Raw genomic sequence first — 26,563 nt, forward strand, 5'->3', positions numbered from 1 at the left:
GCTCCATTTTAATTTCATACACCCTCTGAGAAACCTGAATCTTCAAGAGAGGGAGAGTGATTTTCAAAAAACGGAGCTATTAAATTTTGATATCTAGTGGTCTTTATCCGCTGGTCTTTAACTGAAGAACCACAATGGAAATCAGGGACTGCATGTCTTTTGGAATTTGCAGGAGAGCATTACATAGCTCTTCTGGAGCCTTCAAGGAGAGCTGTTAGCATTTACAATAGAATGTAAGGAGAGAATGGTCAACTAAGAAAAGCGAAAAATAACTTTCCTATACAAATGTATATCAGATTTAAGGAGAGCAGTAGAGAGCGATTGCTCTCGCTCTCCTAAAAAGGCAGTCCCTGGGAAATGTAAATGTGATTATTAGCTTACTACATGTAGACTCATTTCCTATGAGATCAATGTACTATATAGTACTATAATAATGTTTTAAGAGGTATGTTGCAGTGTTTTAGTAAAATAGCTAAAACTGGAAAAATACGGCTCATGCCATCCCTCTCGCCTTAAACGAAAAGTACAAACTACAAGAGAAACACAAATACCCTCTTTGATCTGGTTAAGATAATATAAGTCCTATCTGTCACATCCACAAGATTATTGCTTCCTTTCGCACTAGCAAAACTATCATCATTTTGCCCGGAAATTTGATATTACGATCAAAACTATATATCTTATGATCTAATGACCAAATATGGTGACTATGTGACCAAATATGGTTATTTTATAACCAACTTGGGTGATTTGTAAAACAATATTATTAGGAAGACCTTGTTATCTTTTCATTCATCAGTAGGAAATGCACAGGACTATTTACTGCAGCGCTGTGATACTAGATGACTATAGTGTACCTCATCTCAAGTTGAGAGTAACTCCCCATGTTGAATTTTGCAGTGGCAGATTCGAATCAGTGCGTTTACACAGTTATGTTACCTTCGTATGGACATATTGCCCTTTAACGGATTAGGTTTGCATGTGCACGATTCAAATCTGAAACGGCAAAATTCAACATGAGGTTACGCTTACATTTGTAACTTGAGACGATATAGGTAGACATGTATAGACAGATACATCATGTAGAGCTTGGTGTTTTAACTATTATATTTTATTTATTGTTTATTATCAAAATGGTATTATTTTTAATTCAAGGAAGATATGTAATGTACAATGTAATGTAAAAAGAGGTGCCTTGAGTTGTATACTTATTACATGTATATTATTTAAAAGAAAGTAATTATAGGCATGATTTATGGAGAATCAGAAATGTGTGAAAAAAGATGATGATGCTTGTAAGTGTTACCTACAACACCAACTGAATTCACTTGAATTATTTTCATTATATACACTGAGACCCGGGCACTGAGATTATCAATTTGTCAAAAACATGGTTTAATTTGATGTATAGCATCACAAATTAATATTCAACATCACAAATTAGTTTCTTGAATGATAAAACTTCCATTTAAATGTTTAATTTGTCAATTTAAACCATGTTTTTGACAAATTAATATTTTCTATGAATAATGTTGTTTCAATATATACAATATTGTTAACAGACAGGTGTTTTTGAAAGTCTGCTCCCAAAATAGCTATTCCAGTTGAAATGCATACACCCCCTGTGGAAAACATGACCTTAATCTAGTGGACAAAGTGTGTAGATTTCAAATGGAGTCACCCATTTAGGTAACTCAATTTGAAATTCACACTCCTTGTGTGGGAGATTAAGATCGTGTCTTCCATAGGGGGGTGTATGTATTTCCCCTGGATAGCCCAGTACATGCTTCTTTACATATTAAAACTGGAAGTATTATACTATTATTAACAAAGCAGATATGTCCTTTTTGCTTTATAGGACAGATTCATGGCACATAAGTGACATAACCTACATAATATTATGCTGAGACTCCCAAGTTGCCTATATAATCATTTTAGTGTGAAAGACAATTTGAACTTGGAAATGCTGGTGGTTTAATGTTCCATGACTAGATCTTTCTTCCTGGTGCTGTGGATGTCTTTGATCCCCAAAAGAGTTTTAATGTAAAATTGCTGAATTTGCCATTCATTGTTGCAGTGGCAACCTACACAGAATGATTTAGTCTTTGATGTGCCACATTTTGATGATTTTATCACCAAAATGGGTCTCCAGTGTAAAAAAGACGGGAAATGATAGAAAATTAAATGTGTAGAAACATGATAAACCAATAGACAGGTCTATCACATATTCGCTTATACAACAATTTAGTAACTTTCATTGGATAGATGCAGTGCTCAGGTCTTTTTTCTCTGGTGCATGATTATGTCACTGGTCCTTTTGGTGTCAGTCATTGGTCCTTTTTGGCCCACTTTGATGTGAGTATATTGGTATAAAAACTACCTCACACATCAACCTGAAAAATTTATATCTTGAATCTTAAAGAACATCTTTAAAAAATATATAACCCATTATTTTGCTCTCCTAGTATGCCTGTGCAAAATTCACTTTATTTCTTTCTTGGTTCATGTATTGTCATGCTATGTAAACTACCATCTGGTGAAGCATCAGGGTATTCCAGTTAAATTCCATACACCTCCTATGGAAGATATAACCTTACGCCTTCACACAGGGAGTGTGAATTTCAAATAGGGCTACTTGAATGGGTAATTTTATTTGAAATCTGGAATATTCCCATTCTTTCAGTTGGTCTGAAGTTAACTTAGCCATAGCGCTGTAGAAGAACTCACAGGTAGATGTGCTGCTATTAAAAGTGCCCGAGTTTGGCATTTAAGAGATGAGTCCAGAAAATGATATGTGTATCCATTCCTGATAATACATGGGTCGATTTTCAAGGAAGAAATAAACTGCAAAGGCATAGAGAACCCTAGAGGTTCACTCACTGAAAATGGGTGCCATATTCTCAGCTTTTGTTTTCTCTTCTTTCAAATTAAAAAAACAAGCTTGAGAATTTTGTTGATATTTTCATAATAAAAGGTGCTAATTCTTGTATTTTGCTACTGTAAATTGTCCCCCAACCCTACCTCAAACCCCAGAGGGGGTACTCAAGCTCATAAATATACCAATTTTTCAAGAAATTTGGACCCATCGATATACCAAAATTCAAAATTTTCGGCCAAATTTAACCCAAATTGTCTTAGTTTTTACAAATTTTCCCAAAATGGTTTGGAAAATTTCAAAATTTTGGCTAGATTGAGGCAAAATTGGCCTATTTTTCGAAGAAATTGCAACAATTTTGAAAAAACGACCCATTCATATACCAAAATTGGCTTAGAAGGGGTCATTGATATACCAAAAGGCCAAAAATGCTACCCATGTTTGCGGCACGACCCTGTATGGTCATTTGTACTAAGTACCCCCCTGGGCCTCAAACCAAACAAAAATGCTTTAGGGACTCAAGACACACACCCCCAAGTTTAAGCCAAAAACATGAAATACACCAATTTCCACCCCACCCCAATTGTGGTGATATCATGTTTTGCTGAACAATATTGATATGACTGTGCAGGGAGCCCTTGTAATTTGTATTTATTCAAAATTTGATAAAATTATGTAGAACACTTTGTAAAATTTAGTTAAATATCTTGTACCATAGGTTGTGTATATCATTGAGGTAAAATAAAAAACATGTATATATATAGACATAGCATTTCTAATAAAATGATTATTTGTGATACAATTATGTGTTCCAGTGTATTTTGTCAAGTTATGAGAATTTGAGCACTGAAAGACCCCCTGATTTTGATCATTTCAGCTCTAAAACACCCCTAAATTGCTCATGTCTGGTTCTTCTTAGGCAATCTTGGACCAGAAAGACCCTTGATTTTTACCGTTCGCAGCTCCGAAAGACCCCTTTTTTGCGGTATCCCATAGCTATGAAAGACCCCATTAATTTCCGGTATGCTTTCAGCTCCCAAACCTACCTAAAATTGATGATGTGGCTCTCCCAGTCACACACCCCAAACATAAACAAGGGCAGCCCTAGACTTCAATCTACCCTATTACGGGTTACTGTCTAACTGTGGACACCCACCGCATATAAGTTGTGGTTTTTTTTTTTCACCTTTGCATGGTCATTTTCACTATCCAAGTGCAGCCTCATCCCTATAACTGCAGTCATTGTAAACATTTTAATCTAACATCTGCAGTTCCTGTGCATCCGCAGTAACACAGACATTTCTGGTGTGTGTGTAACACAGATTTACTCTCTTAAATGGAAAGATTGGGGTGAGGGAAAAGTCCAAATTAAGATTGAGAAATCAGTCTTAAATTCAAACTAAATTCCATTGCATTTTCAATCTAATTTTAGACTTTTCCCTCAACACAATCTTTAAGATTGATTTTTCAATCTTTGGTTTTAAGAGAGTAGAGACAGAGAACCAGGACTTGACCGCCATCTTGATACAGGGGTATTTGGTTTCCCTCGGAATGTGCTGGAGGCAATGAGCGCGACATGGATGATGGGTACATTTGAGAGACGCACAGAGATATAGATGCGACCTGCACGCGATACCAAAACGTTAATGATGAGACGCGGAATTGTTTTCGTTAGTCTCTCGCACCGTCGGCAAGGACCCGAATACCCCAATTTTCTCCCCATAGCTGGTAGCGATTGCACGTGGCAGTATCTCCTTTTCTAATTCTGTGGTATGTCCTCATTTGCTGTAGTTCACAAAACACTCCCTCACACAGTCATGTATTTCAAATTGTTTAGTCTTCTACGAATTGTGATGCTGTGATTGATGACCAATTCAATTCTTTGTAATCTTGAACAAAACACAGAAACTGAATTGGCCCCAAGGAATGGCGGTCAAAATAATTAACCTTCCAAGTGATCTGCTCTACAATTTAAATAATTGCATTTTAATACAAAAATCAGGTCATGGCATACAAAATTAATCATGAAACTGTCACACTTACCAAAGTTAACTCTCTCCATACAGGTGTCTACTGCAGACAACAATTTTTTTTAAATCAAAAATTTCAGAATTGTAAATTTCATGACCATATTTGGAAACAGCAAAAATGCATTAAAATGAGTACAAACAAGCCTAGCATTGAGTGGTTCTGATATTTTGAGAAAATATCTCATAACTTGGGACATTTTATGTTGCGGAGCCTAAATTGCTAGCATGCTGAGCATTAACCTTATTTCGTGTAATTTACATATTTAAGATCATCAAATTAATATAAACACTTACCAAAAGTCAAAGTGGGATCCTATAACAATCTGAAAGAAAAAGTAATAAAAAAAAATCATAGAAATCACATTATATAAATTTCGGGTGGGGGGGGGGTTCATTAACATGTAAAGCTGATTATGTGCGGCGGTCAAGGGTCCCTATTTCAGGCTCTCCAAGAGTTCCGTAAGACCAACATTTGCATCATACTCCAGTTCATTTTCCCCAGATTATTTCCCAGCAATTTGATTTTTGAGTGATGGTAAGCATTGTTTAATATATTCTTTTTCTCAATTTTCTTAACTTGTTTGTTTCCTTACAGCTCTGCAAGCCTTTCCTAGTTGTAGTACTTCATGTCTGTATATCTTCACGCTTTTGGTCTGTAAGTTTTGTATAATAATCTGAGCTATACATTGTTGCATGTTGTTTTACATCATGTTTAATTCCTTCATTTTGTAAAATATATATTTCTTATATTCTTATTTATCATGTGTATGTATATATATAAAATCAGGTTTTCCAGGGAGACCAGTACATTTGTATTGATGGAATTCCTGAATAAATAACGAATAAATAAATTTCAAATTTTATGATTTCAGAAAAAAAATTGCATGGAGCGAGATTTTGTCAAGAGGCATAATGGGATGGAAATATTGTTTGCCGACTAACATTTTAAATCATTTTTTTTTTCTTGACGGTACTCGAGAATCAGGAATCTGTAAAGTGGGGGGGGGAGATAGGGACAGCATTTTGCATATCAAAGTAACATGCGTATTGAAGACAAACCAGAACACAACATGCTAAATGTGTTGCATACAACTTGCCACAGTCTTTGCCTAAGCTTGCCTAGCCAACAAAATGTCCCCTTTAAATGGGTTTTTAGGTGATCAAATCTATAGACAGATTCCATCAACCTACCAAAAGGTTAAAAATACCACATCATTATGACTCAATCAATCAGTGATATATCCGCAAATTGTCTACACCCCTGGATCTGGAATTTGAAGCATCCCCCTGAAATTTGGGTAAAGTGGAACAAAAACGCAAAGTTCCACTTTACCTAAGCAGATCATGCACATTCATGTGGATTTTCACTTAACTCAACTTTTCAACTCAAAACCAAAGTGTCAAATTAATTGAAAATCCAAGACGGTGTAATATATATTTCCTAGTCAAATCAGACAGTTTCCTTTAATGTTATTTATTAGCCAATTTATCATGTTTTAAGGAATCAGATAGCAACGTTTGCACTGTATTTTGTGGGACTTGAGAGCACATCAGACACACCAAATTGCATTCCAAATACGAGGAATGTCCTTATTTTTGATTTTCTGAAATTTGTGATATATGATACAAATTTTATGGCAAATTATTAAAAATTGATACCTTTTAATATTTTTGATATTTAATGGTCCTCAAAGTAAACTTTATAAATCTGGATATGTGCGTCCTCGTTTTGTGTAGGGCGTGTACTGGTACGGGTCCTCATTTGCCGGCATTTACAAATGCACACACACTTATTGTAAAAAATGTTTGTTTCTTTTCAGCCAAATGTTTTGCTCTTTAGACAGTTTAGTGTTTAGGGCAAATGCCCCCCCCTCCATTTTCAAGATGGATTGATACAAGTTGTAGATTGAAAAATAAGGTCTTGAAATTTTTTTAATTTTTTACAGACTTTGTGTCATTAAACTCAACAGGCGCCTGAAATTGCACTGTGCAAGCTCAAAGTGATTTTAAGTTTGTTCTTATGTAATCAAGCATGTAGAACCAATTAGATCATGTAGATGGGTGTCATGATCCCTACTTTTCTGACACCTTGCTATGCCTGGTATGGGGACCTGGTACTAGCTGTGATATGGCTGGATATTAAAGGGGCATTTCATAATCCACAGCCTCATCCTGCACTTCTAAAAAAAAAATTTAGATTTTTATACAACAGGAAAGGTCTGGCAACATAATGTTTAATGTACAAAACATTTCTTGCAGATTAATTTGTTCAGTAAAAATATCGTAAAATTAATGTTGTCTGTTTCAAGCATTCATGCGAACTAATTCCTTATAGAATCACTGACATTTATACAGTGTGATACTGGTAGTCTACAGTGTTTTTATTCAGTAATGATAATCATCATGATCATGCAATATATTGATATGAAATGAAAGGCCCGATTTTTCTCATACCATATTGAAATTAGGAGTTCTAAATCAGTTTATTTCCAAAAAAAAATCACCAAAAAACTGTATAGTTAGTCTCAAATGTGGCATACCAGTCAAGACTAATTTGACAGGTTTTTAGTGATTTCTTTGGAAAGTTACTGATTTGGAATACCTAATTTCAATATGTTTAATGAGAAAAATATGAGCATTCACCTGATACCAAAATCTGCATTTTGATGGAGTTAAGTGGGGGATGAGGCTGTCAATCAGGTCACCACCTTAAAACTGTCAAAGTATGTCGCATGCAATCATGTTCACTCTATATCTTATGTGAAAAGGTGCAGTTAGACAAGACTTAATTTGTCTAGAGATGTGTCAAATCTCTTGTTTCCAAATCCAATGGATTAAAAGTACAGCTACACTGTAAAAATCAATGGATAACACATGTGACCTGTTCTGACAATGAGGAACAAGTCGCATTTTTGACATTTCATGATTTGAATAAAAATGTAAGCATGCGACAACAAGCTTCAAAATGATACCAAAATTATTTACATAGCATCAATACTTATGATATAGATAATATGCCATAGGCACAGTTTTTGAGAAATGTAAAAATATATTATTAATCCTGATAAACATTTTTTCACCTTTATCATTTGTTTATTTGATATTATAAAGATGCAATAAATAGTCAAATAAATAGTCAAATCATCTTGATATTGTGTACTACAAATCTAGGCATAATTATAAGTGATTCATGTCCTGCTTTGCTTTTAAACAATCAATTATCTTTTATTTTGCTGGAAGAGGGCTCCCTTCAGCATATGTTATTTTTGGGGGATTGCTCACGTTAGTGACTGTATGACCCCCCTCCAAAAAAAGCCACTTGTTTAGCATGCAAACAGAAGGAGAACAGTGACTGAAAAGATCAGGAAAATCTACCAATTGTGCATAAATTAATATCAAATCAGAGCCTTGTGTGTAAATGTAATAGTCAGAGTATGCACAATGGCAAGTGGACTACAGAGCGGGCTACAGAGAAGTCTACTTACATCATTGCATGCAAAATATAAGATTCACATGTTGAGAAAAAACTCACAATTGTATTCAGGTTTTTGCATTTTTTGTATTTGACCCAATAGTGCCGTCATAAGTACCCCAATTATTCAACTGACAATCACAAAGCGCCCCCTTTTCCATACACCTGTAGGTCTAGACCCTGCAACTAAATTCCATCAAATGCCAGGAATAAAATTACATTTTATACCTTTTATACCTAAAGTGGACACTTTGGGGTCTGTTTTGCCCATTTTCACCCAGGATGTTAATCTTGCAGGATGGGGGGGGGGGGGGGGGGCCCACATTGGGGAGCTGCTGCATCCCCTTGCTCTTGTCTATGCTATTGATTATGATATAGCCTATATGCCTATAATTATGACGTCTGATTGTGATATCTGTGTGGAGGAAGGGGATCATTTAAATCTAATTGCAAGAGAACATACCTGGTGAGTTGGTTTGTCTGGGGGCATAAACATGTCATGCACATGTCTGAGTGTATTTAGTTAAATGGCCACATGGGAGCTGCAATATAGTGCATGTAGAGGTTTATGAGTTTATTTGCTAAATTGCATCCTAATATCTGAATTAACAAAATTACTGTGTGAGCTTGACCCCCTAAAGTTGGGGAAGGGGTACAACTGGTGGGGGCAAAGCTGCGCTGCTACCAGAGATAGTTGACATCATGGTGTAGGGGAGAGCGGGGAGTGTTCGCCCTATATTTTTCTGACCAGCCTAGCGATGTCAATTTTAAGGTTAGGGATGACCTGATCAGCTCATGTGAAAGCCCTATGTCTTAGCTATATCCGGCCACAATCCCAGAACTATAGGCTTTGCAATAGCAACAAGATAGAGCAAACACAACAGTTTTTCAAAGTGGCGAACTTGCCCCATATTGGGGCAAGTTCGACCATATGGTGGTGTAAGTTCACCCTAATCACAAAAAAGGTTTAAACATTGCATAACAATAACATATTAAATGCAAACATTTAGCAAGAGTATACAGCGCATTCATTCTCTTCTGGGGAGTCACTAAATTTGTTGCAGGGGTCGGGTCAGGGTAAAATGTAGGGGTCCAAAGTGAGCTTAAACGCATCATGTTTAAAACTTCAGGGAGATTATGGATTAGGACATAAACGGTGGTATGAGTAATACTGATACCACATAACTTTACAAAACATGTTTTCCAATAATTTTACCTTGTTTAGTGGTATAATTATAAATATTTTGCATAATACGCTGATGGGGCAGGTCCGCCCTCCAGTTTGGGGGTAAGTCCGCCTGGGAAGATATAGAGGCGAACATGCCCCATCCTCAAAAAAATGCTTAACGTGCCCCTTGTGCACATTTTTGTATTTTCTTCAGGGTATGCAAAATACAAATCGAATAAGGAGTTTATAACTGCATTAAATCTTTAACAAATCCCATGTTCCCAATGTAGATTTCCATTAAAACCATCTGTATTTATGTATAAATGATGATACAATATTATTAATGCAAGAAAAAATTACGTTTTGTGTTAATTTTTTTTGTTTTGGCTGCAGTTCGATGAACACGTCCCTATATGTCGGGTAGCTAATATGAGAAGTTTATAATGACCTATGTCACCTAATTTTGCCATCACCAAATTCCCCGATAGCCGTAGTGCTGAGAAACAAGGGGTGGGCGAACCTGCCCCTAGGGCGAACACTCCCCGCTCTCCCCTACACACAAATGATGATAGCAATTGAATTGGACTTTACACTGGGCCCAATTTCAAACTTTAAACCATACCAACATATTTCTGTACAGTCAGAAAATAATGAAGTTTGACCTAGATCAGATGTACTCAGGTATGATGGAATAGCCTACTCATGAAAAAGTTATTATACAACCCAGTTTGTTTGTTTTTTTCATTTAAACAAAATTTTAATATCAGTATTTTTATGCCTACACATTTTGAGAGATGTGAAAATTTTACTTAGAGTAAGCCTGTACACCTTTATCCATGTTTTATGATCAAGTTAGAGCAAACTTCAGTGTGTTTTTCATCAAATCTTGTTGATTTTACTGCTAACAATCAACTCCCTAGGTAGGAATGATTAGTTGACAAATTATAGGCCAGTCACCTCTAGGATATTTTTATTACAATCTAGGGTCTCTATGCTAAAATAGCACTTACTAATACTACTTTGCAATAATGATGTCACTCACACAAGGAGGTCATGAGGAAAAACCATGAAAAGATTGTGATTTTCTCCCGGGGGAGGCACATCTGAAATGGCAGGGATGTGCCTCAGCCATGTTAAAAGTAGGGGGCATTCAGGTCAAATGTACAATTACAAAAATATGGGGTCATTCAGTACACAACCTGAATAAAAATGGGGTCATTCGGTATGAAACTTTGAAAAAAGGATGGTCATTGGGGTAACAAAAAGTAAAATGGGAGTCATTGAGTACAGGATTGCCAAAAGAGTATCATTAAGTACACATAGATAAGTGCCAAACTGCGTAAAAACAACTATGGCCACCTTGGAAATGTCAAAAATCTCATTATTTCTGGAGGAGAACACAAATACCACCTAAATTTGGGAATTAAAAGGGGGGTCATTGGGTATAGCAGTAAATAGAAAAAGGGGTCATTGAGTACATGAATTTTTTTAAAGGGGTCATTGGGTAATAGGTAGGACCATAACACAAAAAAGGGGGGTCATTGGGTACAAGCCGGTTTGAAAAAGGGGGTCTATCCCGAGGCACATGATGCATATCTGTCATGAAAGTGCCCCCCCTGGATTTTCTTTCAAACTAATGTGAAAATGTAGGCCTATTTAATATGGATTTCAAATAAAGTCTTTGATCTGACAACTTTCAAATTATTCTGAATTGAATGCACTTCCATTGCTATCAATCAATCAATCATAAAACCAAAACATGGAAGTTCAAGGTATTGTGATGCTTTTCCCAATGCAGGTGCGGATCCAGAGGCGGAGGCGCGCCCGTAAAAATAGCAAAAGTAGGAAAGATGGGGCGAACGCCCCCCGAGAAAAGGGAAAGGAGAGAAAGAGAAAAAGAGAAAAGAAAAGCGAGAAAAAGAGAAGAGAAAGGTTAAATTGAGCATAATTGAGTAGACTTGTGCGTAAAAACTGCACAGTCGGGTCTATCGAAGGCCTAATAGGGCGTAGGATAGGCCTAGGCCTGTGATTATTTTAGGCATTGCTTGAAGGCAAGTCCTCGGCCCAAAAGCACGTGAAAATCATAGTACTGCGAGCCCGCTGATATAAAGCTCTGATAGGCCTATACAGAGCCCGTCACATGTCACCAAAGTCAGTATTAACACGGAGTCAATGCTGACATCAATGCATGGATGCTTTTAGGCCTAATTGTGTGTCTCAAGTCTTACAAAGTGTCAGCATGGTCAGTGGACCAGTCGTGTAACATTTGAAATTTTGCAAATTGAGTTCAGGTCCTTTTTGTTTGTTTGAAGCAATGATATAAATGGTGTAAAAATGATGCACCAACTGGCTTCAAGTGGACCTTCATTTTGCAAAACTTCCCCCTCAGACACCCCTACGTGTGCGTAAACAACTGGCCGTTTTAAGCTCTTGTTTGGACACCCGTACACTTTAGGCCTATATTGTTTTAAGTAATAACTTAACTTAATGATTAGGCCTACAGTAATAGTGAATTATGGTCCACAAATGGGAAGCTTCAATTGGGCCTTCATTTTCACACATTTCCGAACTTTATCTAACTAAAATTTTACACAATAATAGTGTCAAAATCGTCCAATTGGTCCTTCATTTTGCATAATTTTCCAACTTTCCAGGGGGGAACATCCCCCTTCAGACACCCCCCTGCGTATGTATAAAGAAGTTACCCTTTTTTTTTTACTTTGGATACCTAGAACTTTATTTTTAAAGCACTTGAATTTATACAATAATATTGAAAACTTGTCCACGAATGGGAAATGAGCCGTCATGGTCATTTCACAATTTATCCGCTCTTTCAAACTCAATTTTTTTACACAATAATAGTGTCAAAATGGTCCACCAAGTGCTTCAATTAGGTCTTCATTTTGCAAAAGTTTCTCACTTCTGAGGGGCACATCCCCCCTCAGACACCCCCTGCGTCGCGCAAGCAATTGAATTTATACACTAATATTGAAAACTTGTCCACGAATGGGAAATGAGCCGTCATGGTCATTTCACAAATTTTCCGCTATTTCAAACTCAAATTTTACACAATAATAGTGTCAAAATGGTCCACCAAATGGCTTCAATTAGGTCTTCATTTTACAAAAGTTTCTCACTTCTGAGGGGGGCACATCCCCCCTGAGACAACCCCCTGCGTCGCGCAAGCGCGGCGCGATGACCGCTTCACGGCCATATGGTTCGTCGCCCTCTAGAAATATTATCCCTATTTTGCGCCCCCCGTATTTTTTTCTCTCTGGATCCGCGGCTGCAATGTCCCAATCCCAGGTCCCAATTTAAACTTCATTGATTGTTCAAATAACCAACATGCTGAATACACACAGCCTCCCCCCCCCCTCCCCCACACACACACACAAGTCAAGTAGTACCCTCCCCTCTGGACATGGAGGCAGTTTTCTATTCAAACTGACACTAGTAAGTCTCAGATTAAAACATGGATGTCTGAATCGAGGGGTGGGGGTGGGCACTCCCACATATTGGTACAGGCCATGTGCCTGTCAAATAGACCCCTTTTTGAGGCAAACTGTCACACCCAATGACCACTTTCCAGCTTACACCAGATCAGGAAATGTTCTAGTTCTAGTTGAATACTTCTCAACACCTTATTAGGGCCAAGCGAGAGGGACTCTGGAACCTAGAGACGATGAGTGCAGATATCAGAACAGTGGATGGTCCCCCTTTTCTTTCTGAATAGCTCTGACCCTTTAACATGCACAGGGATGAATCCTCATGAACACGGGACCAGCGGCTTTATGTGACTTCCGAATCACGGTACGTCGCACATAAACTACATATCTGCACATGCTAAGCAGTGTATGGGGGTGAGAAGAAATTCTACAATTACATTCTGTGATGAAACTAAACTATTTCTGACCATAGGAACTTTTGGGAGGGAAGAGAATTTTCACCTAAGGCAAGCTCAAGGCTCGAACCCTCGCCGATCGTATCTCCCGGCCATCATGCTTTGTGCATTTTGAACAATTTTAACATTTTTGATTCAAATTTTAGCGTTCAAATTGCAAATGTTTGCAAAATTATTTGCAAAAGTTATTTTTCAGTATCAATGACACCCAAATTTTAACGGTCTCACACTAAATTTGTCAAGTGCAATTCTAATGTGTTCTTATTTATTCATTTTTATTAGTCGTGTTCACATTTTGAGTTACACCCGGCGTAAACTTACTCTAACATTGATAAAAATTCCATAAATATTTTCCCTACTCCTACCGCGTGTCCACACCTAACCTACTCCTAGCAGTACGCCGACTAGTTCCACCAATCATTCACTTCTGGTCGGCGTAAACATTGGCTACCACTTCCGGTGTTTCTGTGACCTTTATCAACCACGCGATATGTAATTTCTTAGTTCTGACCAACAGAAGGTCAAACTTACTCGGTGCCAGGCGTAATCTGCGTTTACATTGCAACTTACACCTGGCGGAGGTTACACCAGCTTCGCTACTCCTGACTTTTGTCAGGCGTAAATCATCGGACGTACGCCTGGCGGAACTTACGCTGACCATCGTTCACACTGCACCTACTCCTGGCAGCGCCTACCGCTACTCCTAGCCAGGCCCGCACGCAGGATTTTTTTTGGGGGTGCTGATTTTGAAAAAGTGGACTTTTTTTTTCCAAATGGGGGCGATTTTTTGAAAAGTGGACTTTCCCCATATTTGAACCTTTTTGACCAAAAACCGTAAAAACATGATTTTTTGCTGCCACGCTCGCAAATTCTTACAGTTTGGGACTTTTTGTATACTTTTGCACATTTGGGGAGGTGCGGTCGCACCCCCCGCACCCCCCCTGCGTACGGGCCTGCTCCTAGCAACTTGCGCCGACCAAGTTCCGCCGGGCGTACGTCCAACAATGTGAACACGATTATTGTCATATTTTTTAATGTTTGAGTGTTTTAATTATAATGTATGTATTTTTCATAATACTATTTTTAATGTAAATGTCATGCAATTCAGCCGTTGGCTGCTATGTGATTTGTTAATAAATATACAATTCAATTGACAAATGACCCCCATTTTCTTGGGAGCCCACACTGAATGACACCTTTTTTTAGAAAGAAAAAAATGTGGTTCATGTGTGTCCCTGATTGATCGTATTTACTATTTAGAAAACCTAAACACACATGAAGGTACAAAACAAACCCATGGTGAGGTCATTAGAGGTCAATGAGCAAGGAAGAAGTTTCTCCTACCCTGAAGATGTTTTGAAGACTATGGCTAAATCAACAGATGAGGCATGCTGAATACACATCATGATTTGATTCAGGTCTAAATGATTCAACAACACATCAGGGTATTGCAACACCATTCAAAGACATGGCAGTCAATGACAGCTAGCTAAGGGCACATTTGGTTGAAAACCTGAAGCACCTGCTAGCCAGTGCCTGGTAGCCGCACTTTGTGGCTCTCACCATAGACCATTTATGTGTGGTCTATGCTCTCACGGACCATGCACAGACTTAGCGAGCGTGTAGTGCGAGCAACCGACGCGCGAGGCATTCAACCGAGCGTGTAGTTGCAGACGCAACCTCTCTGGATAGTATACTAATAGCAACAGAGTCCGAAATTAGTGCTAGTGCCTGACTGCCTTCGACTCATTCAGAATATAAAGCTTTCTGTAAACATGGTAAAAGCATTCAGGTTCAAACTGCTGAATTTGAAGAAAAATGTGTTTTTCAGTGGCCAAACAAGAATTGCTTCCCCGAGGGATTCATTGCAATGGTAGAATTGTGTGGAAGGTAAATCACCTTACTATTTTTCTTGGCAATTCTGTGTAAAGAGATCTACCATCACATGCATCAATCTTAGAGGGGGGCAGGAGGATATGTCCACTTTTCAAAAAGTGGACACAGTATCAAATGGCCATGGGCGTCAATTCTGGGGGAACCAATTTTTTGTTCTTTTCAGCCACTTTTTGGCAATCCAGGCATCCCCAACATTTCAAGACAGATTGGCACTAATGCAAATGGCATCCACATTCCACAATGTGGTAACTTCAAATTGTCCAACTTTTGAGGGCATGTGCAGACACCCTCCCTGCATCACTGACCAGTAGCGCATGCAGGAATTTTTCAAGGGGGTGTGATGATAAAAAAATGTTTAAATGGCAGCAGAAGGATATGGCGCCAAGGCTTGCTTGCGACGGCAGGGGGGGTGTCTGAGGGGGATGTGCCCCCTCAGAAGTAGGAAATTTTGCAAAATGAATACCTAATTGAAGTGATTTGGTGGACCATTTTGTACTATTAGTGTGTAAAATTTCAGTCTGAAAACGCCGAAAAATTGTGAAATGACGGTAACGAAGCCTTTGGTGAACAAGTTTTCCCTTTAATTGTAGGCCTATGATTTATGTTAAACACAAATTGGTAAATGTCGAAAGCGAATATGGCCACTTGTTTATCCCCAGGGGGGGTGTCTGAGGGGGGCTGTGCCCCCCTGAGAATTAAGAAACTTTTGCAAAATGAGGACCTAATTGAAGCGATTTGGTGGACCATTTTGGCACTATTAGTGTCTAAAATATTAGTTTCAAAAAGCCGAAAACTTGTGAAATGACAGTCTATGAAGCCTTTCGTGAACAAGGTTCCCCTCCTCAGAAATGTTGCAAAATGAAGGTCCAATTGAAGCCATTCGGTGCATAATTTTTCCACTATTTCAATGCAAAATAGGCCTACTGTCTAAATATGCTTTATTTTAACATATTCTTTTAAAAAGCGATTAGATTTAGATTACAAAGTAAAAATCATCTATAGCTTGCAAACGGTTTTCAGCTGATAACATGGCGCAATGCGGTGTAAGAAATGCAAAAGCGTGATGATGGGGTTGACAATTAAACTTTTAAGTACGTTGCTGGGGTGTTGGTGTAAACATGTATATGCCAATTAACAATTAAAACCTTAACGTACGTACGTTGCCAGGGGTGTGATGATGGGGGGGGGGGGGAGGGGTTGACATGTATCAACAATTAACACATTACATATGTTACCGGTCAATACCGGTTATGGGGTCAGATAATTTGTGTGGGGGTTGTTAAGGCTATAGGCCTATGATATTATTGTGATAATATGTCCCCTAAATATGCCTTGCTCATCTCCCACCTCTCCACCCCCTATCTCCCTCCTCCCTCTCCCTCTCTTTCTCTCTCTCTTCCCCCTCTCTCTCTTTCTTTGCCTATTCTTTTCCCTCATTTTATTTTTTTGACAGATCCAAGGGGGGTGTTTCACACACGTAACACGTAAACAATGTCACTGACATGCAAAAGTCATGAAAATCTATGTTTCCAACATGGATCAAGCTCCTATCCTGCAATGAGAGTACAGCCCACATGTTTGGATTGGCTGGTAACCATCACCTAAAGACCCAAGGGCTGAAAAGGACATTGCATTCATGATACTTCCTTGTGGCTCAATGGCATGTTTTTATTGTAACTTATCTTATTTATACATCCAATTATATGGACAGTTAATGGGCATCAGGAGAGTATGAGTATCAAAAGAAATTGGAACAACATTTTTGTCACCAAACTTGTTCAAAATATGGTAGTCAAAATGGTTTAAGCATTATTCAAAAAGATCAGTGTGAAAAATGGCTGAAAAGTATATGATACTTGTTGAATGAATAGGCCCTATATAGGCCTACTTCTCACCAACATTCACAAATTGAACTTCGTACCTAACAGATGGTTGAAAAGTTCTCAGCCAATAAAGTGGCTATATAGCCCAATTGTGCTAACTAGTATTTGATTTACCTTGATTTAAATCAGCCGAAGAAAATTCTAGCACAAGCAGTTGTGTTGTAAGTTAATCGTAATTTTGAAAATGCTTACAGATTGTAGCAATGGATTTCTAAATTTGAATACATTTAATCATACAAAGAATAAAAAAAAAAAAGATTCTTGTCATTTGATTGGTCAATTACTATTGATTATTTTTGCTATATTAAGAAAAAGACTATTGCACTCCACGTCATCCTCAGTGCACTAGTCAATTTTCCATTGCACTAACGCGAAGCTACTATGGCAACCCTGACCATTGACCACCTAGACTATCGTCAGTTGAAGTAGAAACAAAAAAGTAGAGAAGATGAACAAAGAGTCATTTGGAACCCCCAGAATTCGACAATCTTAGACCCCTCTCATACCAAGCACACCCCCACCGACCGGTAGCTACAGGGGGTTTCGCTGGCCTGACCAGCGCGCGATTACGTGCATAGGACTTAAGGTGATTGCATCATGGCATCACATGGGATGCATGCATTACAGAACGGTGATCCTTGTGGTATTTACTGATGTTAGGGTTATTTAAATACATGTACATTTTGTACCATGGAACCTGTTGAACCATATTCCTTATTCAAAGTTTTAGTGTGTTTAAAAGGCCCTATAGTAGGGCTACTGTAAAATGGCTAACTTGTTACTAAGAGACAAACTTGGCTAACTTGTTACTAAGAGACAAACACAAGAGGGCAGCAAACTGGAGTAAGTGACACTGGAAAGCAGGTGGAAAGTTCAGCCCTAGGAAAGTTGACAAGCTGAAGAGGGCGACATACTCATTCCAGAGTACCTAGAACACAGTGCAGTACATGCTTTACACACCTGATTAACAGCTAAATTCTTAGCAGCAAAGACAGACAGAGATCTCTGGATTTGATATAAAATCTAAAATGTTACTGTAATTAAAGCGCGCACTTCAGGCTTAATCGTTCATATGGTATTTAGTGCACCATTGGGCATTACACTCGCAAAAAGTAGAAATACTACCAAAATTAAGGCCATCGCTCTGGAGCAAAGCACTTATTATCGCTTTACATTCAAAGAAAGATATGTATTAACCAACTTAACACCCTCAGGTAGATAATTACTAACAGGAAGGGTGAAAGTAAATTTCAAGGAAAGTCAGTTGATTAACAATGATTAAGGTTAGTAGTTTCACATGAAGTAGGTCAGTGTTTATGTTAGAAATGTGAGGGCCTGCTTGAGGATGGTAACAAGGATTGTAACACATGATAGTATAACAGGGGCCCCAGGCAATTTCCTTCAACAAAGTAACAACTCTTCTTATTAAAGGCTATTTCATTATAAATGACACATTCACCAAAATAGCTTTTATCATATCTGGTTGATATAATTAGGGTGATAATGCAGTGTTATAACTGTTATTAACTTTAAGCTACTTTATTCTAAGTGTGCCACAAACTACAAGCTATTATGGGCATTTTCACAGAATTCCATCTATTATTTGTATTTGCCAAAAGGTACATTTTAACCCAATTTTGGAGTCTCATTTCATTTTGCCCATGTATTCTGAATTAATTCTTTGAGAAATTAGGTACATTCTATGGCAATGTGCTTGTTGCAATGTAAATTTGATATATTATGTGGAACATCACACAAGTTGAATGGTGAAAATTGGTGCAAAAATATTAAAATTTTGTAGATTCTTGTTTCAAAATTTAAAAAATGAGTGTCCTCTCCAGTACATGGCTCCATTTTTGCTAGTTAACATTAAAGAGGAAATATAAACCCTTACCCTACCTGTATAATCTATGTTAGATTACCAATTGATGGGACAGGGCACTGATTTAGGAATTCATTTATTTTACATACAATAGATCACTTGTTCTTGATACCATAGTCCTGCGTTAAAAATGTGTCATCTTCAGAACTGAAGTCAATTGTTATAGTATTTAACCCTAACACTGGACACTGCTTTTTGGGATCGGAAGTCAAATAGTCGGGTATCTACCAGGTTTTAATGTGCATCCCCCCCAGGACTCTACCAAACCAACTTTTTTAGCTTCCTTTTATGGTCCTATAACACATTCAAGATGTTAACAAAAAATATTTCCCGGCACTCCAGCCATATTCAAGGTTAAAGGTCAACACAGGGGTCAAATTTCAAAGTTGCTCAAATCTGGTTAAGAAGCACACCAAATTATTCCTCTCATTGCAAGGATTCAGAAAAAGTATAGTTTGACCTACCTGCGACATACCGTTCTTGAGTTATAAGCAAAAAAGTCAAATTTTGGGCGGTGGGCAGTTTTTTTGGCAACACAGGGGCCAAAAATAAAAAATGCTCCAATTTGAACAAAATTGGTCTCAAATTGCTTGTAATGTAAAAATAAGTCAAATAAGGAATAGTTGTAACCATGTAGGATGTTTCGTTACCTAGGAAACTTCACAACATAGGTTGTGGTCAATAGGCTGTAATGGGGGATTGACCTTTATGGCCAATTTTGTCAATAACGAAGCATTTTAGATAGTGCAAACAATTCCTTTTTTGACTTGCTTTTGCATGACGAGCAATTTGAGACCATTTATGCGTTGAAATCGAGCATTTTTAATTTTTGGCCCTGTGTGGCCAAAAAAACTGACCACCGCTCAAAATTTGACATTTTTGCTTATAACTCAAGAACGGTAAGTCGCAGGTAGGTCAAACTATACTTTTTCTGAATCCTTGCAATGAGAGGAATAATTTGGTGTGCTTGTTAACAAGATTTGAGCAACTTTGAAATTTGACCACTGTGTTGACCTTTAACCTTGAATATGGCCAGAGTGCCGGGAAATATTTTTTGTTAACATCTTGAATGTGTTATAGGACCATAAAAGGAAGCAAAAAAAGTTGGTTTGGTAGAGTCCTGGGGGGGGTGCACATTAAAGCCTGGTAGATACCCGACTAAAAGAAGATCCGAAAAAGTTAAGGAGAAGAAGAATTTTTGACTTGGCACCCCCGGGATTCGAACCTTCGACCCCCGGCATGCGAACCACACGATCACGGACCGGTAGCTACACGGGTTATTGCTGCCCGGCCAGCAATTCCTTGCGCATATAACACTTAGGGTGATTGCGTCATCGCAGACCCTGGGATTCATGCATGCGCAGAATTTTTCATCGTAAGATTTTGTAAGATTTTTGGGTGTTAGGATTAATGTGAAATATGTAGAGGAAGAGTGGCCTTCCTTCTACCAAGGTGGCACATGATTTGGTCTTCATTGCATTTTTGCAAGCCTATCTACGATTCTGTTTGCAATTTAACAAATGTCCTCTCCAGCACAATTATGTCATTTCCATGAATTGGTATTTAAGCAAACAAAAAAATAAAAATTTCAAAAAACGAACTCTACCAGAAAAGTTTGCATTTCATTGCAAGTTATGCTTACAAACCACATAGTGTACAAATAATTGCCCAGTTGTTCAGAACACATATGTGACCCCTCGGCACAACTGAGCCCGGATGTCGCCAATCATCATTTTTGAGATATTCAACCAAAATATTCTGCTTAAAATTAGCTTTAAAATGATGTATATCATGTCTATAGTACTTGACATTTAAGAAGTGAAAAATCAATTAAACAGTCAATAAATCCTTTGTTTCCTATTGTTTATTGTTAAGTTCAATGGAGCATATCTCAATAGTGGCACTGGCGACATCCGGGCTCAGTTGTGCCGAGGGTCACATATGGTATCATTTTGCATAGAACTTTGGTTTATAGCTAAAAATTACAATATTCCTAATTTAACCAGGACTTTGCCCCTGTTTGTAGTGGATTGTAATTGCTGGGGATCTTTTATGCAATATTGATAGTTTCTTGTTAATGCAGAGCTATTTCAAAAGTTGAAATATGCTTTATTAGGCCTTTCACACTTGATTATTAGTTTCCTGTTAAAGATTTTGAAAAAGGGACGAGGTGACTTTTAATTATTAATTATCTTTTATTTTCTTTATTTAGTTTGAACTATTACAAGCAACTATTGACTCGTTTTGACTGGAGCGGGCATTTCATTATTTCACAACAATATTTGATTTTATAAATTAGTGAAGGTGGAGTTGTACTCTTTGTTCATTCATCATTATTGTTGATATTATTAAAGTCAGAAAATGGCAAGTAGAAGTAGTTGAAAATTATTTTAAAGGAGAAAATTAGAAATAAAAATAAAATAATTAATTATTTTGAGATTTTCAATTTTGGACGTGGGTGGTAAACAAAAAAACTAATAATCAAGTGTGAAGGGCCTTGTGTTAAATATGTGTCCTATCCAGAACAAATGATACAGGAGTGGTCTTTTATTGGCCCATTTATACCGGTTTTCTATGACTAGTACTTGTCTTTTGATGCAGAATCTGTGTTATTTCCTTGGGCTTGGGAAAGGGGTTTATAAGGGATTTATAACCACTTTAAATAACCGAACCAAAACTACCGGTATTGACTCTCGTCACGTATATTATCACAGCAATGTAAACACGGTGTTGCCAGCCTATGATACAATATGACTCTAGCGCTAACATAGCTGAAATCGCATATCAACACATCTTCCCCCTTTTGACGGAAAAGATAAAGTTCAGCAAAACTTGACACTTTTGAAAGTTCTCAAATGTTCAGAGTTATTTCAGTTCTGCTGTATCCTTGCATTTTAGCTGTTTTCCATAAAACGCTTTACAAATATGCACTTCAAATCCTGTGCAGTGTAAAATATTATAGTGATGAATAAAGCTTCACTCAGTGTTTACATCTATATTTTGAGTCACTTTTGAGTCTTTGATTGTCTTTAACATGTGTGAAGTTTAAACACTTTTAACATTTCAGAATTATAGAACACATTCTGCTTTAACAATTAAGATGTTCAAAGTTCCAACAAACATAACTACATGTATGATGCAGTGAGATCTTAACTATGCAGATTTACAAATTAGTAAAATCTTTTGACAAAACAATGAAATTTGCTAGCATGAATTTGGACATGCTGATTTCCAAACATGTTCTCAGAAAAGAAATCCAAACATATCTGCTTAGTTACCAATCACTGTTTCATTTAACTATTCTAGAGTAACTTTTAAACTCAAACTTTTATGGTATGTAAAGTTGCATAATATACCATACAAAACTGCTCAAACATTTCATACATTCAAACTTCTTGTGATGCATGTACAATTGTCCAAATTTTGTTTTACAACTTCCTTAACAAACATATTATTTATGTAATAGTTATCTTGCTACCACACAATAATGAATGTAACTTTAACAAATGTCTAAGCGGTATACTCCTCGCTGTAGTATTTTGGGTTTAACTTGACTTCGCGACTACTTCTACGAACTGGTGCTGTTGCTGTTGCTGGTGACTTGCTTGCAGCAGGCGACAACTCTGAAGCTTGACTTAGCTGTTGATTTGTAGCTTGACTTGGTTGCTGGTTTGTAGCTTGTTCCTCATCTGACTCTTCAGGAAGCGTTGACTCTGTTGTTTTCATCAGATGACGCCGATTTCTTCTGTAAACTTCACCAGTTGTAGTCTTCACTTTGTAGGATCTATTTGGAAGGACTTCCAAGATTACACCTTTCTGTGACCAAAGTGGATTGTTAGTAGTAGGCTTGTCCATTTTCTGTACTCTTACAGTATCTCCCACTTTCAGTGGAGCTAAGAAAGCAGTTTTCTTATCATAGTTTGCTTTCTGTCTTCGTTTCAACTCATTTTTCATCTTCTTCGTTGAATTTGAAGACTTTGTTAGTGTGCCTAATAGGACTTTGGCTATTGGCAGGTTAGATCTAATGCGCCTATTGAACAAAAGTTCTGCTGGTGACTTTCCATGCTCTAGTGGTGTGCTTCTATAGATCTGTAATGCAAGGTAAATGTCTTCTTTACTTGCAGTCACCTTTCTGATCATGGACTTCATTTGCTTTACTGCATTCTCTGCCTGCCCATTTGACGCTGGGTAGTGTGGACTTGACGTTGTGTGCTTAAAGTCCCACACCTTCTTGAAATCTACAAATTCTTGGCTTGTAAATTGTGGTCCGTTGTCACTAATCACTTCCATAGGTGTCCCATGTCTTGCAAAATTTGACTTCATGGCATTGATTACAGCTTTGCTGGTGGTGTTGCTTGTCAAGGTGCTGATTTCTATGTACTGTGAATAGTAGTCTACCATAGCAACATAATCTCTTCCATCTATTGTGAAAAGGTCCACCCCAACTTTCTCCCACGGTCGATTTGGTACCTTGTGTGGTTTCATTGGTTCAGCTTGCTGTTTTCTTTGGTTTCCAATGCATGCTGGGCAACTTTGTACCATAGCTTCAATGTCCGAGTTGATTCTGGGCCAATAAAGTACATCCCTTGCACGACGCTTGCACTTTTCAATTCCTAAGTGCCCTTTGTGGATCTGTTCCAACATGGCGTTGTGCATACTTGAGGGTACTACTATCCTATCACCCTTGAAGATGATGCCTTGGACTACTGATAACTCTTCTCTGTAGTTCCAGTACTCTCTGCATTCTGATGGACATTGTCTCCTTTCATCTGGCCAACCAGTCAGGATTACATTGGTTAGCTTTGTAAGATTAGGATCTTTAAGGGTTTCTTCCTTAATCTCCTCCATTCTTGTAGTAGCTACTGGCAATGTTGTCATGATAGCATTTACGTATGCTTCTACCTCTTCTTCCAGCGATGGATCTTTCTTCGCGGACTCTGACTGATCAAATGCTCTTGATAAAGCATCCGCTGTGAACAGTTCCTTTCCTGGTGTGTATATCAGGTTGAAGTCATACTTCTGGAGTCTTATGCGCATTCTCTGTAGGCGCAGCGGACTATCTGCTAGTGGCTTCTTGAAGATTGAGACTAGCGGTTTGTGATCAGTTTCTGCCACAAATGTCATACCATGTACAAACTGGTGAAATCTTTCACATGCATTTGTCAGCGCCAGACACTCTTTTTTCTATTTGAGCGTAGCGAAGTTTCGCATCTGTCATCGCTTTCGATGCATAGGCTACAGGACTCCAACCATCTAAATCTTGCTGAAGTAAGACTGCGCCCAAGCCGTTCTGTGAAGCATCAGCGGAGATCTTTGTTGGTTTCTTCGGATCGTAGAACTTCAAGACTGGACTTGTAGTCAGTGTTGTTCTCAGGTCGTTCCATGCCGACTCTTGCTCAGGACCCCATAACCACTCATTCTGATTCTCTTGCAGTGCTCTAAGTGGAGCTGCCTTGGCTGATACATCTGGTATGAATTTGGCTTGATAATTAACCATACCAAGAAATCTCTGAATGTCACCTTTGCACTCTGGACGTGGCATATCGTGGATTGCTTGAGTCTTCTTAGGATCAGGTTTAATTCCTTTGTCGCTAAGGACGTCTCCTAGGTATGTCAGCTCGTTGACTCCGAACTGGCATTTGTCAAGGTTTAACTTCAGGTTTACACTTCTGCATTTCTCCAACACTTTCCTTAGACGTTCATCATGCTCCTCTCTTGTAGCACCCCACACGATGAAATCATCCATCATGGTGTCAACTCCATCAAGGTCTTCAAACAGACAGTGGATCTTGCGATGGAATGCTTCTGGAGCCATTGAGATTCCAAATGGGAGCCTCAAAAACCTATATCTGGCAAACGGTGTGATGAATGTACACAACTTGGAGCTTTCTTCATCCAACTTGATCTGCCAGAAACCTGAGTAGGCGTCTAATTTGGAGAAATATTTGGCATCTGCAAACTGTGCCATCATCTCTTCTCTTGATGGTAACTTGAAATCTTCTCTCTTGACTGCTTTGTTCAAGTCTCTGGGGTCAAGGCATATTCTTAGGTTGCCATCTTTCTTGACCACTGTTACCATTGCATGAACCCAATCAGTTGGTTCATCTATCTTGGCAATGACTTGCATTTGTTCCATTTTGTCAAGTTGTGCTTTCAACTTCTCTCTGACCGGAAATGGAACCTTCCGACAGGCATTCTTCACGGGGATCACTTCTTTGTCTACGTTGATCTTGTGTTCACCCGGTAGACATCCGAGGCCTTCGAACACATCTCCAAACTCTTCTTGAAGGATCTTGTATCTTGTGACTGATGGTCCACCTAAAGCTTCTATGTTCCAGATAGCTTTGACCAACTCTAGCTTCTTGCAGGCTTTCAATCCTAACACTGGTTGATACCTATTGTGTCTTCCACCCTCCTTTGAGATGTGGAATGGTAATAGTACTGTTCCTGATTTGTATGTTACTTGTGCCATGCAAACACCTATTATGGGTATTCGTGCTCCAGTAATCCCTTTAACTTTCACCTCCGTCCTCTTCATTTCTGGTCTGGGTTTTAGTCTTTTATTCACCTATTGGAAGAACATTGCATCCAGCCCCAGTATCCAGTTTGAACGGTACTGTGATATTGTTAATCTTCATTGGTAAAATCCACTCTTCTTCATCGTCGTCTTCAGTGACTAACGCATCTACGAAGAACTCTTCAGGCTCATATGTGCTTTCAGCTGTGCCAATTTGGTCGACTTTCTTCGCTGAAGGGCAATGAGACAGCCAGTGATTTTTCTGTCCACAGGATTTACAAGTTGTTCCACATGCAGGACATGACCTTGGTTTATGCTTTCTACCACACTTCTTGCACTGGAATGTCTTGTCCGACATCTGTTTCTTCTTCTTGTCTGGACCTCTGTCGGATCCATTCTTCGGCTTTGCACCGTGGTTGTGACTTCTCTGTGTCTTCTTGATTGCGTGGAGATTTGTTTCAGCTTTTTGAGACATTGCTTTCATGCTTTCTTTGGCTGTTTCCTGGTTTTGACCAATCTGAATTGCTTTGAATAGAGTCAGCTCATCTCCTTTGTCCAGGCATTTTTCTCTGACCACCGTTTCCCTAGCACGTAACACTATGGCGTCCCGGATCATTCGGTCTTCTTCCTGGTACCCGCATGCTTTGACAAGAATTTTCAAGTCTGTTACGAAATTGTCAAATTTCTCTGTTGACTGTTGATATCTGTTATTGAATGCTACCGTTGCTCTGATTTCGTTTTTCTTTGGTGCAACATATGCTTCAAATTTACCAAACACTCCATCAAGCGTGGCATCCTCAGCAGGTTGGGCTGCAATGTTATTTGCTTCATCCGCTGGAACTGCTGGCTTCCATTCAAATGTGCTGTAGACCTCTCTGCCTTTATCACCCATGTATGTCATCAAATAATTGACTTGACGTAGCTCTGGTTTATCTGCCA

At 38.4% G+C, this 26,563-nt stretch overlaps 1 protein-coding gene across 1 annotated transcript in view; it reads right to left on the bottom strand.

Annotated features, from left to right (window-relative positions):
* LOC140136621 (uncharacterized) overlaps positions 1–26,563 on the bottom strand; it is a 157,339-nt gene that overhangs the window by 114,704 nt on the left and 16,072 nt on the right. Inside the window, exon 2 of the mRNA XM_072158312.1 lies at positions 5,200–5,228. The gene's annotated coding sequence lies outside the window, so the exon portion shown is untranslated. The remainder of the gene's footprint in view (positions 1–5,199; positions 5,229–26,563) is intronic.

This window comes from Amphiura filiformis, chromosome 2, assembly GCF_039555335.1.
Source record: "Amphiura filiformis chromosome 2, Afil_fr2py, whole genome shotgun sequence".
Classification (NCBI taxonomy): domain Eukaryota; kingdom Metazoa; phylum Echinodermata; class Ophiuroidea; order Amphilepidida; family Amphiuridae; genus Amphiura; species Amphiura filiformis.